The sequence below is a fragment of the Periplaneta americana genome, chromosome 8, assembly GCF_040183065.1.
Source record: "Periplaneta americana isolate PAMFEO1 chromosome 8, P.americana_PAMFEO1_priV1, whole genome shotgun sequence".
NCBI lineage: Eukaryota > Metazoa > Arthropoda > Insecta > Blattodea > Blattidae > Periplaneta > Periplaneta americana.
The window spans coordinates 152294091-152306994 of record NC_091124.1 but is presented as its reverse complement, the minus strand read 5'-3'; positions in this window follow the sequence as shown (position 1 = coordinate 152306994).

Here is a 12904-nt window from a genome sequence, read left to right as displayed (position 1 = left end):
TTTGTGTAAAAATTTGGTTATTGCGAGATTTTAAGTTACATAATCATGAATAAAATCTACAAATAATGACGGATCTTTCTGGTTTCTTAACAGAATATCAAATTCGTGAGTACACACGCTTTTCTTTCCAAAATTTCATTTCGCTTCCAGAAATATATGCGTTTGCTAGTGTATTGTAAAAAGTGGAAAAATCGTCGTTTCTCGGGCTAGAAATGCGTTTTCGTATATACATTATGCTAATAAAACCTACAAATTCAAACCAGTTGTGCTAATTCTTTCTGAATGCGTTTAACATTCACAATGAAACAGCATTTATTCACTCGTTTCGATTTTCCACTCATATAAAATTTCTCTAAGAATTTGGTTTTTGGGAGATTTTAAGCTATATAATCATGAATAAAATCTACAAAACCCATCGGATTATTCTAGTTTTTTTTTAAAATGTCAAATTCGTGCGTACACACGTGTTTCTATTCAAAGATTCTTGTTCGCGTCCAGAATATATGCGTTTGCTAGTGTATGGTAATAAGTGGAAAAAACGTCGTTTCTCGGGCTAGAAAGACGTTATTTCGTATATACATTAATAAAACCTACAAACTGAAACCTATTGTGCTAATTCTTTCTGAATGGGTTTAACATTCACAATGAAACAGCCATTTTTCACTAGTTTCGATTTTCCACTCTGATTAAATTCCTCTATAAATTTGATTTTTGCGAGATTTGAAGCGATATAATCATGAATAAAATCTACAAATCCCATCGGGTCTATCTGGTTTCTTAATAAAGTGTCACATTCGTGTGTTGACACGTATTTCTATCCAAAGATTCGTGTTCGAGTCCAGAAATATCTGCGTTTGCTATTGTATTGTAAAAAGTGGAAAAATCGTTGTATCTCGGGCTAGAAATGCGTTTTTTCGTATATACATTAATAAAACCTACAAATTAAAACCGATTGTGCTAATTATTTCTGAATGGGTTTAACATTCATAATGAAACAGCATTTTCTCACTCGTTTCGTTTTTCTATTCAAATAAAATTTCTCCAAAAATTTGGTTTTTGCGAGATTTTAAGCTATATAATCATGAATAAAATCTACAAAACCCATCGGATTATTCTAGTTTTTTTTAAAAATGTCAAATTCGTGCGTACACACGTGTTTCTATTCAAAGATTCTTGTTCGCGTCCAGAATATATGCGTTTGCTAGTGTATGGTAATAAGTGGAAAAAACGTCGTTTCTCGGGCTAGAAAGACGTTATTTCGTATATACATTAATAAAACCTACAAATTGAAACCGATTGTGCTAAATCTTTCTCGTTATGGTTAACATTTACAATGTAACAGCATTTTATCACTCGTTTCGATTTTCCACTCTTATAAAATTTCTCTAAAGTTTTGGTTTTTGGGAGATTTTTAGCTATATAAAGATGAATAAAATCTGCAAATCCCATCTGATACCTCAGGTTTCTTAAAAAATTGTCAAATTCGTGTGTACACCCGCATTTCTATCAAAAGATTCTTGTTCGCGTCCAGAATTATATGCGTTAGCTAGTGTATGCAAATAAGTGGAAAAATCGTCGTTTCTCGGGCTAGAAATGCGTATTTTCGTTAATACATTACTAAAACCTACAAATTCCTACCGATTGTGCTAATTTTTTCTGAAAGGCTTTAACATTCACACAGAAACGGCATTTTATCTCTCGTTTCGATTTTCCACTCTTACAAAATTGCTCTAAAATTTTGGTTTTTGCGACATTTTAAGCTATATAATGAGTAATAAAATCTACAAATCCCATCTGGTTCCTCTAGTTTCTAAAAAAATACATCAAAATCGTGTGTAGACTCATTTTTCTATCAAAAGACTCATGTTGACATACAGAAATATTTGCGTTAGCTAGTGTATGATAATAAGTGGAAAATTCGTCGTTTCTCGGGCTAGAAATGCGTTTTTTCGTATGTACATTAATAAAACCTGAAAATTAAAACCGATTGTGCTACTTTTTCTAAATGGCTTTAACATTCACAATGGAACCGCATTTTATAACTCGTTTCGATTTTCCACTCATTCAAAATTGCTCTAAAATTTTGGTTTTTGCTACATTTTAAGCTATAAAATGATGATTAAAATCTACAAATCCCATCTGATTTCTCTAGTTTCTATAAAAATAAAAAAATCGTGTGTAGACACGTATTTCTATCCAAAGATTCATGTTCGCGTCCAGAAATATCTGTGTTTGCTAGTATATTGTAAAAAGTGGAAAAATCGTTGTTTCTCGGGCTAGAAATGCTTTTTTTTTTCGTATATACATTAATAAAACCTACAAATTGAAACCGTTTGTGCTAATTGTTTCTGATTGAGTTTAACATTCACAATAAAACAGCATTTTATCATTCGTTTCCATTTTCCACACAGATAAAATATCTAAAATAATTTTGGATTTTGCGAAATTTTAAGCGATATAATCATGAATAAAATCTACAATTCTCATCGGATCTCTCCAGTTTCTTAAAAAAAATGTAGAATTCGTGTGTACGCACGTATTTCTATCCAAAGATTCATGTTCGCGTACAGAAATATATAGATTTGCCAGTGTATGGTAAGAAGTGGAAAAATCGTCGTTTCTCGGGCTAGAAATGCACTTTTTTTATATACATTAATAAAACCTACAAATTCCAACCGATTATGCTAAGTTTTTCTGAATTGCTTTAACATTGACACTGAAACCGCATTTTATCACTCGTTTCGATTTTCCACTCATATAAAATTTCTCTAAAAATTTGCTTTTTGCTAGATTTTAAGCTATATAATCATGAATAAAATTTACAAATAATGACTGATCTTTCTGGTTTCTTAACAAAGTATCAAAGTCGTGTGTACACAAGATTTTCAATCCAAAATTTCATGTTCGCTTCCAGAAATATATGCGTTTGCTAGTGTATTGTAAAAAGTGGAAAAATCGTCGTTTCTCGGGCTAGAAATGCGATTTTTCGAATTTACATTAGGCTAATAAAACCCACAAAATGAAACCGATTGTGCTAATTCTTTCTGAATGGGTTTAACATTCACAATGAAACATCATTTTCTCACTCCTTTCGATTTTCAATTCAGATAAAATTTCTCTAAAAATTTGGTTATTGCGAGATTTTAAGTTACATAATCATGAATAAAATCTACAAATAATGACGGATCTTTCTGGTTTCTTAACAGAATATCAAATTCGTGTGTACACACGCTTTTCTTTCCAAAATTTCATGTTCGCTTCCAGAAACATATGCGTTTGCTAGTGTATTGTAAAAAGTGGAAAAATCGTCGTTTCTCGGGCTAGAAATGCGAATTTTCGAATTTACATTAGGCTAATAAAACCCACAAAATGAATCCGATTGTGCTAATTCTTTCTGAATGGGTTTAACATTCACAATGAAACATCATTTTATCACTCCTTTCGATTTTCCACTCTGACAAAATTTCTCTAAAAATTTGGTTATTGCGAGATTTTAAGTTACATAATCATGAATAAAATCTACAAATAATGACGGATCTTTCTGGTTTCTTAACAGAATATCAAATTCGTGTGTACACACGCTTTTCTATCCAAAATTTCATGTTCGCTTCCAGAAATATATGCGTTTGCTAGTGTATTGTAAAAAGTGGAAAAATCGTCGTTTCTCGGGCTAGAAATGCGTTTTCGTATATACATTATGCTAATAAAACCTACAAATTCAAACCAGTTGTGCTAATTCTTTCTGAATGCGTTCAACATTCACAATGAAACAGCATTTATTCACTCGTTTCGATTTTCCACTCATATAAAATTTCTCTAAGATTTTGGTTTTTGGGAGATTTTAAGCTATATAATCATGAATAAAATCTACAAATCCCATCGGATTATTCTAGTATTTTTAAAAAATGTCAAATTCGTGCGTACACACGTATTTCTATTCAAAGATTCTTGTTCGCGTCCAGAATATATGCGTTTGCTAGTGTATGGTAATAAGTGGAAAAAACGTCGTTTCTCGGGCTAGAAAAACGTTTTTTCGTATATACATTAATAAAACCTACAAACTGAAACCTATTGTGCTAATTCTTTCTGAATGAGTTTAACATTCACAATGAAACAGCAATTTTTCACTAGTTTCGATATTCCACTCAGATAAAATTCCTCTACAAATTTGATTTTTGCGAGATTTGAAGCGATATAATCATGAATAAAATCTACAATTCCCATCGGGTCTATCTGGTTTCTTAATAAAGTGTCACATTCGTGTGATGACACGTATTTCTATCCAAAGATTCATGTTCGTGTCCAGAAATATCTGCGTTTGCTATTGTATTGTAAAAAGTGGAAAAATCGTTGTATCTCGGGCTAGAAATGCGTTTTTTCGTATATACATTAATAAAACCTACAAATTGAAACCGATTGTGCTAATTCTTTCTGAATGGGTTTAACATTCACAATGAAACAGCATTTAATCACTCGTTTCGTTTTTCTATTCAAATAAAATTTCTCCAAAAATTTGGTTTTTGCGAGATTTTAAGTTATATAATCAAGAATAAAATCTACAATTCCCATCGGATCTCTCTGGTTTCTTAAACAAATATCAAATTCGTTTGTAGGAATATATTTGTATCCAAAGTTTCATGTTCGCATACAGAAATATTTTCGTTTGCTAGTGTATTGTAAAATGTGGAAAAATCGTCATTTCTCGGGCTAGAAATGCGTTTTTTCGTATATACATTAATAAAACCTACAAATTCCTACCGATTCTGTTAATTTTTTCTGAATGGCTCTAACATTAACAATGAAACCGCATTTTATCTCTCGTTTCGATTTTCCACTCGAACAAAATTGCTCTAAAATTTCGAATACCATCTGATTTCTCTAGTTTCTATAAAAATAAAAAAATCGTGTGTAGACACGTATTTCTATCCAAAGATTCATGTTCGCGTCCAGAAATATCTGTGTTTGCTAGTATATTGTAAAAAGTGGAAAAATCGTTGTTTCTCGGGCTAGAAATGCTTTTTTTTTTCGTATATACATTAATAAAACCTACAAATTGAAACCGATTGTGCTAATTGTTTCTGAATGAGTTTAACATTCACAATGATACAGCATTTTATCATTCGTTTCCATTTTCCACACAGATAAAATATCTAAAAAAAATTTGGATTTTGCGAAATTTTAAGCTTAATAATCATGAATAAAATCTACAATTCTCATTGGATCTCTCCAGTTTCTTAAAAAAAATGTAGAATTCTTGTGTACGCACGTATTTCTATCCAAAGATTCATGTTCGCGTACAAAAATATATGTTTGCCAGTGTATGGTAAGAAGTGGAAAAATCGTCGTTTCTCGGGCTAGAAATGCACTTTTTTATATACATTAATAAAACCTACAAATTCCAACCGATTATGCTAAGTTTTTCTGAATTGCTTTAACATTGACATTGAAACCGCATATTATCACTCGTTTCGATTTTCCACTCATATAAAACTTCTCTAAAAATTTGCTTTTTGCTAGATTTTAAGCTATATAATCATGAATAAAATTTACAAATAATGACGGATCTTTCTGGTTTCTTAACAAAGTCTAAAAATCGTGTGTACACAAGCTTTTCTATCCAAAATTTCATGTTCGCTTCAAGAAATATATGCGTTTGCTAGTGTATTGTAAAAAGTGGAAAAATCGTCGTTTCTCGGGCTAGAAATGCGATTTTTCGTATATACAATATGCTAATAAAACCTACAAATTGAAACCAATTGTGCTAATTCTTTCTGAATGCGTTTAACATTCACAATGAAACAGCATTTATTCACTCGTTTCGATTTTCCACTCATATAAAATTTCTCTAAGAATATCGTTTTTGGGAGATTTTAAGCTATATAATCATGAATAAAATCTACAAATCCCATCGGATTATTCTAGTTTTTTTAAAAAATGTCAAATTCGTGCGTACACACGTATTTCTATTCAAAGATTCTTGTTCGCATCCAGAATATATGCGTTTGCTAGTGTATGGTAATAAGTGGAAAAAACGTCGTTTCTCGGGCTAGAAAAACGTTTTTTCGTATATACATTAATAAAACCTACAAACTGAAAACTATTGTGCTAATTCTTTCTGAATGGGTTTAACATTCACAATGAAACAGCAATTTTTCACTAGTTTCGATTTTCCACTCAGATAAAATTCCTCTACAAATTAGATTTTTGCGAGATTTGAAGCGATATAATCATGAATAAAATCTACAATTCCCATCGGGTCTATCTGGTTTCTTAATAAAGTGTCACATTCGTGTGTAGCCACGTACTTCTATCCAAAGATTCATGTTACGTCCAGAAATATAGGCGTTTGCTAGTGTATTGTAAAAAGTGGAAAAATCGTCGTTTCTCGGGCTAGAAATGCGTTTTTTGTATATACATTAATAAAACCTACAAATTCCTAACGATTCTGTTAATTTTTTCAGAATGGCTCTAACATTAACAATGAAACCGCATTTTATCTCTCGTTTCGATTTTCCACTCAAACAAAATTGCTCTAAAATTTCGAATACAATCTGATTTCTCTAGTTTCTATAAAAATAAAAAAATCGTGTGTAGACACGTATTTCTATCCAAAGATTCATGTTGGCGTCCAGAAATATCTGTGTTTGCTAGTATATTGTAAAAAGTGGAAAAATCATTGTTTCTCGGGCTAGAAATGCTTTTTTTTTTTTTTTTTTTTTTTTTTTTTTTTTTTTTTTTTTTTTTTTTTTTCGTATATACATTAATAAAACCTACAAATTGAAACCGATTGTGCTAATTGTTTCTGATTTAGTTTAACATTCACAATAAAACAGCATTTTATCATTCGTTTCCATTTTCCACACAGATAAAATATCTAAAAAAATTTGGATTTTTCGAAATTTTAAGCGATATAATCATGAATAAAATCTACAATTCTCATCGGATCTCTCCAGTGTCTTAAAAAAAATGTAGAATACGTGTGTACGCACGTATTTCTATCCAAAGATTCATGTTGGCGTACAGAAATATATACCTTTGCCAGTGTATGGTAAGAAGTGGAAAATCGTCGTTTCTCGGGCTAGAAATGCACTTTTTTATATACATTAATAAAACCTACAAATTCCAACCGATTATGCTAAGTTTTTCTGAATTGCTTTAACATTGACACTGAAACCGCATTTTATCACTCGTTTCGATTTTCCACTCATATAAAGCTTCTCTAAAAATTTGCTTTTTGCTAGATTTTAAGCTATATAATCATGAATAAAATTTACAAATAATGACGGATCTTTCTGGTTTCTTAACGAAGTGTCAAAGTCGTGTGTACACAAGATTTTCTATCCAAAATTTCATGTTCGCTTCCAGAAATATATGCGTTTGCTAGTGTATTGTAAAAAGTGGAAAAATCGTCGTTTCTCGGGCTAGAAATGCGATTTTTCGAATGTACATTAGGCTAATAAAACCCACAAAATGAAACCGATTGTGCTAATTCTTTCTGAATGGGTTTAACATTCACAATGAAACATCATTTTCTCACTCGTTTCGATTTTCCATTCAGACAAAATTTCTCTAAAAATTTGGTTATTGCGAGATTTTAAGTTACATAATCATGAATAAAATCTACAAATAATGACGGATCTTTCTGGTTTCTTAACAGAATATCAAATTCGTGTGTACACACGCTTTTCTATCCAAAATTTCATGTTCGCTTCCAGAAATATATGCGTTTGCTAGTGTATTGTAAAAAGTGGAAAAATCGTCGTTTCTCGGGCTAGAAATGCGTTAGGCTAATAAAACCTACAAATTGAAACCAATTGTGCTAATTCTTTCTGAATGGGTTTAACATTCACAATGAAACAGCAATTTTTCACTAGTTTCGATTTTCCACTCTATTTAAATTCCTCTATAAATTTGATTTTTGCGAGATTTGAAGCGATATAATCATGAATAAAATCTACAAATCCCATCGGGTCTATCTGGTTTCTTAATAAAGTGTCACATTCGTGTGTTGACACGTATTTCTATCCAAAGATTCGTGTTCGAGTCCAGAAATATCTGCGTTTGCTATTGTATTGTAAAAAGTGGAAAAATCGTTGTATCTCGGGCTAGAAATGCGTTTTTTCGTATATACATTAATAAAACCTACAAATTAAAACCGATTGTGCTAATTATTTCTGAATGGGTTTAACATTCATAATGAAACAGCATTTTCTCACTCGTTTCGTTTTTCTATTCAAATAAAATTTCTCCAAAAATTTGGTTTTTGCGAGATTTTAAGCTATATAATCATGAATAAAATCTACAAAACCCATCGGATTATTCTAGTTTTTTTTTAAAAATGTCAAACTCGTGCGTACACACGTGTTTCTATTCAAAGATTCTTGTTCGCGTCCAGAATATATGCGTTTGCTAGTGTATGGTAATAAGTGGAAAAAACGTCGTTTCTCGGGCTAGAAAGACGTTATTTCGTATATACATTAATAAAACCTACAAATTGAAACCGATTGTGCTAAATCTTTCTCGTTGGGGTTAACATTTACAATGTAACAGCATTTTATCACTCGTTTCGATTTTCCACTCTTATAAAATTTCTCTAAAGTTTTGGTTTTTGGGAGATTTTTAGCTATATAAAGATGAATAAAATCTGCAAATCCCATCTGATACCTCAGGTTTCTTAAAAAATTGTCAAATTCGTGTGTACACCCGCATTTCTATCAAAAGATTCTTGTTCGCGTCCAGAATTATATGCGTTAGCTAGTGTATGCAAATAAGTGGAAAAATCGTCGTTTCTCGGGCTAGAAATGCGTATTTTCGTTAATACATTACTAAAACCTACAAATTCCTACCGATTGTGCTAATTTTTTCTGAAAGGCTTTAACATTCACACAGAAACGGCATTTTATCTCTCGTTTCGATTTTCCACTCTTACAAAATTGCTCTAAAATTTTGGTATTTGCGACATTTTAAGCTATATAATGAGTAATAAAATCTACAAATCCCATCTGGTTCCTCTAGTTTCTAAAAAAATACATCAAAATCGTGTGTAGACTCATTTTTCTATCAAAAGACTCATGTTCGCATACAGAAATATTTGTGTTTGCTAGTGTATGATAATAAGTGGAAAATTCGTCGTTTCTCGGGCTAGAAATGCGTTTTTTGTATATACATTAATAAAACCTACAAATTCCTAACGATTCTGTTAATTTTTTCAGAATGGCTCTAACATTAACAATGAAACCGCATTTTATCTCTCGTTTCGATTTTCCACTCAAACAAAATTGCTCTAAAATTTCGAATACAATCTGATTTCTCTAGTTTCTATAAAAATAAAAAAATCGTGTGTAGACACGTATTTCTATCCAAAGATTCATGTTGGCGTCCAGAAATATCTGTGTTTGCTAGTATATTGTAAAAAGTGGAAAAATCATTGTTTCTCGGGCTAGAAATGCTTTTTTTTTTTTTTTTTTTTTTTTTTTTTTTTTTTTTTTTTTTTTCGTATATACATTAATAAAACCTACAAATTGAAACCGATTGTGCTAATTGTTTCTGATTTAGTTTCACATTCACAATAAAACAGCATTTTATCATTCGTTTCCATTTTCCACACAGATAAAATATCTAAAAAAATTTGGATTTTTCGAAATTTTAAGCGATATAATCATGAATAAAATCTACAATTCTCATCGGATCTCTCCAGTGTCTTAAAAAAAATGTAGAATACGTGTGTACGCACGTATTTCTATCCAAAGATTCATGTTGGCGTACAGAAATATATACCTTTGCCAGTGTATGGTAAGAAGTGGAAAATCGTCGTTTCTCGGGCTAGAAATGCACTTTTTTATATACATTAATAAAACCTACAAATTCCAACCGATTATGCTAAGTTTTTCTGAATTGCTTTAACATTGACACTGAAACCGCATTTTATCACTCGTTTCGATTTTCCACTCATATAAAGCTTCTCTAAAAATTTGCTTTTTGCTAGATTTTAAGCTATATAATCATGAATAAAATTTACAAATAATGACGGATCTTTCTGGTTTCTTAACGAAGTGTCAAAGTCGTGTGTACACAAGATTTTCTATCCAAAATTTCATGTTCGCTTCCAGAAATATATGCGTTTGCTAGTGTATTGTAAAAAGTGGAAAAATCGTCGTTTCTCGGGCTAGAAATGCGATTTTTCGAATGTACATTAGGCTAATAAAACCCACAAAATGAAACCGATTGTGCTAATTCTTTCTGAATGGGTTTAACATTCACAATGAAACATCATTTTCTCACTCGTTTCGATTTTCCATTCAGACAAAATTTCTCTAAAAATTTGGTTATTGCGAGATTTTAAGTTACATAATCATGAATAAAATCTACAAATAATGACGGATCTTTCTGGTTTCTTAACAGAATATCAAATTCGTGTGTACACACGCTTTTCTATCCAAAATTTCATGTTCGCTTCCAGAAATATATGCGTTTGCTAGTGTATTGTAAAAAGTGGAAAAATCGTCGTTTCTCGGGCTAGAAATGCGTTAGGCTAATAAAACCTACAAATTGAAACCAATTGTGCTAATTCTTTCTGAATGGGTTTAACATTCACAATGAAACAGCAATTTTTCACTAGTTTCGATTTTCCACTCTATTTAAATTCCTCTATAAATTTGATTTTTGCGAGATTTGAAGCGATATAATCATGAATAAAATCTACAAATCCCATCGGGTCTATCTGGTTTCTTAATAAAGTGTCACATTCGTGTGTTGACACGTATTTCTATCCAAAGATTCGTGTTCGAGTCCAGAAATATCTGCGTTTGCTATTGTATTGTAAAAAGTGGAAAAATCGTTGTATCTCGGGCTAGAAATGCGTTTTTTCGTATATACATTAATAAAACCTACAAATTAAAACCGATTGTGCTAATTATTTCTGAATGGGTTTAACATTCATAATGAAACAGCATTTTCTCACTCGTTTCGTTTTTCTATTCAAATAAAATTTCTCCAAAAATTTGGTTTTTGCGAGATTTTAAGCTATATAATCATGAATAAAATCTACAAAACCCATCGGATTATTCTAGTTTTTTTTTAAAAATGTCAAACTCGTGCGTACACACGTGTTTCTATTCAAAGATTCTTGTTCGCGTCCAGAATATATGCGTTTGCTAGTGTATGGTAATAAGTGGAAAAAACGTCGTTTCTCGGGCTAGAAAGACGTTATTTCGTATATACATTAATAAAACCTACAAATTGAAACCGATTGTGCTAAATCTTTCTCGTTGGGGTTAACATTTACAATGTAACAGCATTTTATCACTCGTTTCGATTTTCCACTCTTATAAAATTTCTCTAAAGTTTTGGTTTTTGGGAGATTTTTAGCTATATAAAGATGAATAAAATCTGCAAATCCCATCTGATACCTCAGGTTTCTTAAAAAATTGTCAAATTCGTGTGTACACCCGCATTTCTATCAAAAGATTCTTGTTCGCGTCCAGAATTATATGCGTTAGCTAGTGTATGCAAATAAGTGGAAAAATCGTCGTTTCTCGGGCTAGAAATGCGTATTTTCGTTAATACATTACTAAAACCTACAAATTCCTACCGATTGTGCTAATTTTTTCTGAAAGGCTTTAATATTCACACAGAAACGGCATTTTATCTCTCGTTTCGATTTTCCACTCTTACAAAATTGCTCTAAAATTTTGGTATTTGCGACATTTTAAGCTATATAATGAGTAATAAAATCTACAAATCCCATCTGGTTCCTCTAGTTTCTAAAAAAATACATCAAAATCGTGTGTAGACTCATTTTTCTATCAAAAGACTCATGTTCGCATACAGAAATATTTGTGTTTGCTAGTGTATGATAATAAGTGGAAAATTCGTCGTTTCTCGGGCTAGAAATGCGTTTTTTGTATATACATTAATAAAACCTACAAATTCCTAACGATTCTGTTAATTTTTTCAGAATGGCTCTAACATTAACAATGAAACCGCATTTTATCTCTCGTTTCGATTTTCCACTCAAACAAAATTGCTCTAAAATTTCGAATACAATCTGATTTCTCTAGTTTCTATAAAAATAAAAAAATCGTGTGTAGACACGTATTTCTATCCAAAGATTCATGTTGGCGTCCAGAAATATCTGTGTTTGCTAGTATATTGTAAAAAGTGGAAAAATCATTGTTTCTCGGGCTAGAAATGCTTTTTTTTTTTTTTTTTTTTTTTTTTTTTTTTTTTTTTTTTCGTATATACATTAATAAAACCTACAAATTGAAACCGATTGTGCTAATTGTTTCTGATTTAGTTTAACATTCACAATAAAACAGCATTTTATCATTCGTTTCCATTTTCCACACAGATAAAATATCTAAAAAAATTTGGATTTTTCGAAATTTTAAGCGATATAATCATGAATAAAATCTACAATTCTCATCGGATCTCTCCAGTGTCTTAAAAAAAATGTAGAATACGTGTGTACGCACGTATTTCTATCCAAAGATTCATGTTGGCGTACAGAAATATATACCTTTGCCAGTGTATGGTAAGAAGTGGAAAATCGTCGTTTCTCGGGCTAGAAATGCACTTTTTTATATACATTAATAAAACCTACAAATTCCAACCGATTATGCTAAGTTTTTCTGAATTGCTTTAACATTGACACTGAAACCGCATTTTATCACTCGTTTCGATTTTCCACTCATATAAAGCTTCTCTAAAAATTTGCTTTTTGCTAGATTTTAAGCTATATAATCATGAATAAAATTTACAAATAATGACGGATCTTTCTGGTTTCTTAACGAAGTGTCAAAGTCGTGTGTACACAAGATTTTCTATCCAAAATTTCATGTTCGCTTCCAGAAATATATGCGTTTGCTAGTGTATTGTAAAAAGTGGAAAAATCGTCGTTTCTCGG